The sequence below is a fragment of the Cupressus sempervirens genome, chromosome 1 (genome assembly GCF_028749045.1).
Source record: "Cupressus sempervirens isolate cs-2001-9-10 chromosome 1, ASM2874904v1, whole genome shotgun sequence".
Taxonomy (NCBI): Eukaryota; Viridiplantae; Streptophyta; class Pinopsida; order Cupressales; family Cupressaceae; genus Cupressus; species Cupressus sempervirens.
In genome coordinates this window covers 369072682-369076302 of record NC_143118.1, presented here as the reverse complement: position 1 = coordinate 369076302, position 3621 = coordinate 369072682, and the positions used below count along the sequence as shown (strand labels likewise).

Below are 3621 nucleotides of genomic sequence, written 5' to 3'. Positions count from 1 at the left end.
CTTGGAAAAGATGCTTTCACAAACTTCCCCAACACACATCCCTTACATACATCATCATGCTCTGTACTCACCTCTGGAACACCTATCACCATCTCACGAAGCAATCTAAGTGCTCTATGATGAATAAGACCCATCCTCCTATGCCATAGCTCTCAAAGATCTTTAGGATTATAGTTGCTCATGAGTGCCTTAGGAGTATCAAACTGCAATCTATAAAGGCGACCACTCCTAACTCCAATAGTTATGGTTGATTTCCAATCTTTGTGCTTAATCAACACATTTGTCCCTCTAAAGAGTACATTATACCCCCTATCCTGAAGAAAAAATATAGAAATCAAATTCATACCTAATCCTGGCACATATAACACATCATGAAGTGGAATTATCTTTCCATTCTCCCTCTAAAACTGAACAGTCTGTTTCCCAACAGGGTTGAATTTGGACAAGTTTCCCATACAAATCTGGATTTTGGTGTCCTCCTCCTTGTAACTAGAGAAGTACTCTCTAACTCCTATCATATGAAATGACACCCCACTATCTATATATTAAACACACTATGAGGTTGAGCTAACCATACAAGCTAAGAGTGCAAACTCATCTTCCATTCTATTGGAGAGTTCTTCCGCACTTGCTGAAGCTGCCACCTGCTTCTTACCCTTCTTCCTCTCTAGACAATCACTGACATAGTGGCAAAGCTCGTGGCATCCAAAGCACTTGACCTTAGAAAGGTCCTTCTTCTTCTTTTCGTTTTGTGAATTTTATCCTTTGCTAGATCCCTTCTTTGCTTTCCCTTTACCCGCTAGGGCAATGTTCTCTTGTTCCACCTCATTTTTCTGACTCTTGTTGGCCCCATTGACAAGACTTAGTCTAAACTCCTCCTGAGTGAAATCAGTCCATAGTCAATCCCAACTTGGTAAAGTATCTCGTCCACTGACAACTTGAGCAAAGACACTCTATTGTTTAGTAAACCCATTTAGGGCTATTCTCACTAGCTTGTCATCACTAGGACTATCTCCAACAGCTGCTAACTCATCCTTGACAAGTCTGAGCCTGATAAGGTAACTTGTGACGTCTTCTCCCTGATTTGTTCGGGTATACTTTAGCTTCTCTCTGAGAATCAACTTCCTGTTGGTTGTAGCATTCTAGTATAGATTCAGAATGACGTCCCACATCTTCTTCGCCGTATCTAGCTCTATGATATGTGGAACAATATGATCCTTAACACCATCAAGGATAATCCTCCTCGCTTTGGCATCATCCTTCCTATATGCTATGAGCTGTGTTGCATTTGTTGGTATAGGTACAACACTAGTAGCATAATCCTTGATACCATTCTCTTCCAACAATAAAGAAATTCTTGCCTTCCAGACACCAAAATTTGAGGCACCATCCAATCTATCCTGATCTCTCAAACTAGCTGAAGCCATCTCAAGGGTTTAAAGCAATAATAAATCTAAAGAGATAAAATAAAAATTCCTAGGGAAAAACTCTTCTACCCTTAACAATGCTCTGATACCATGTCAAAAATTAAATTATTGCAATCACTGATTATTAATCTCCTATCATAAACGATTATTAAACTGCTAAAAATAAATTCCCAACTAATATCAAAAAATAACACAACTGCAACTTCACTTATAAAATATGGAAAGAAATGTGCAACACAATGAACACAATATTTTCGGACAAATTGTCCCTGGAAAAACCCCTAAGGGAAAACCAGTTCTACAAATGAGAAATTATATTAAACTTCAACAAATCAAGAGATACAAAATTACATGCCTCTTACTGGCAGAATTTTGACAACCTCCTAATCTATCCCGCTGATATTCCCCACTGCTATTCCCACACTAACACTGCACTCTTGCTAACACTGCAAGACTATTTGCTAACACTGCAAACTTACAAACTCATTTGCTAGCACTGCAAATGTTTCTCCAAACTTCATGTTCTCCAAATGCCCCCCTGACCTCCTTTTATACTAATCTTGTTGGTAAACCAATGGCTAAGATTGATTTACAATCGACGGTTGAGATTAAAACAACTTAACAACCCTAACCAAGTCGGTTTCTAGTTGTGTTCAGAAGTGGTCATTTAATTAACACATATTTGTTTCTAATCTAACCAATTAGTTAGCAAAACAATTACTTGCTAAATAATAGCAAATGGACGAACAGCTGTCCAAAGCTAACAAAACTAACAAAGAAGGCTGGGCTACGTTGGAACACATCAGTTGCATATTCATCAGCTAGTATGTTGCTAACTATTTCCATATCACATGACTTGGTAACCACAATCGGACTCACAACTATCAAAGACCGACTGGTTTAGAGTACTCGGCGAATAAGGTTCAGCATAGCATTCCTTCATTGCGGCTATTTCAAGCCACTCGAAGTTTTTGCAACTAGAAAAAAGCTCATTATTCTCTCTTGCTGCCTTTGTTTCTTCCTGACACTTGAAAATTGTGGGAGAGTTACAACTCCCAATTAGCTCTGGACACATTTTCATGATGTACGCTCTCCAATGATTTTTTATCTCGTTGTCTGTTCTTCCTGGCAAATGCTGAGCAATGCAAGACCACCTGCCAAAAGTAAAAAACATCACAACCCACATACGATTTGAAACATTCTATCCTTACGGTGCCATCAGAAAACGAAAAAAGTAACATAACGGCGATGGTGGATGAAAACATAATTACTTGCCAATTATTGTGCAATTCGTTGATTAATTGATCCTCCTCTTGAGAAATATTGCCGTGCTGAAGTTCAGGACGTAGATAATTGAGCCACCTCATCCTGCAACTCTTGCCATCTCTCTTCAAACCTGCCAGCAAGTGAACTCCAACGAGCTGCACCATACTGTCTGACGTAGGCAATCAACTTGTTGTCTTCCTCTAAAGACCAGGGCCCTTTTCTAATCATTTCTTCCTCCTCCACCACAACATTCATCCACCAAGGGGCGCTACCCAGTGCTAAGTGCTAATAACAAAAGAGGTCTCTTGTAATCTGTGCAAAAATATTTTTCTCTATGCTTTGTTATGCTAACACTCCACGCTTACTATATATAGCATGCGAGTCTTCATGGCCGATTCTAGAAAATCCTAGTACATAAGTCATAGATTTCTTTTTGTTAATTTAGTGGGTCAACCAAATCACCGACTACTTCATTTCAATATTAGAAAAATAGTCGAACTTCATAAGCTTTGTGGAAAGGTGAGGAAATCTAGACGGCTCTGCAATCCAGCAGAATCTATAATCCAAACATCCTGAGCCACAACAAGCCTATTAAGAAATTCTCCCCCACTTTGTGTGAAGATACGTACGCATTTTCTAGGATTTAAATCTTTGGTGACAATGAGGCACTCTCCATTCATTCGCTTGACAATGTAGAATCATACTCGTTTTCAAACATTTTGAATGCACAAACATTCTTGAATGGAAAGAAAGGCACGACGATCTAATTTTGGTGTGACAATGATGAATCTCTTCTATAGTGGGTTGCCGCGTGGACGTTTGGCTTTGGTTTGGCGACATTTCTTTCCTTATATATCTTAAATGGTGGACGTCCTTTCAATCTACCAATAAAGTAATTGTACGAATTATTTATTATTTTGCCACTATA

At 38.9% G+C, this 3621-nt stretch overlaps 1 pseudogene; it reads right to left on the bottom strand.

The window, feature by feature from the left end:
• Positions 1-2274: 2274 nt before the first annotated feature.
• LOC149577773 (MYB-like transcription factor EOBI pseudogene) lies at positions 2275-2948 on the bottom strand (annotated as a pseudogene).
• Positions 2949-3621: the final 673 nt, after the last annotated feature.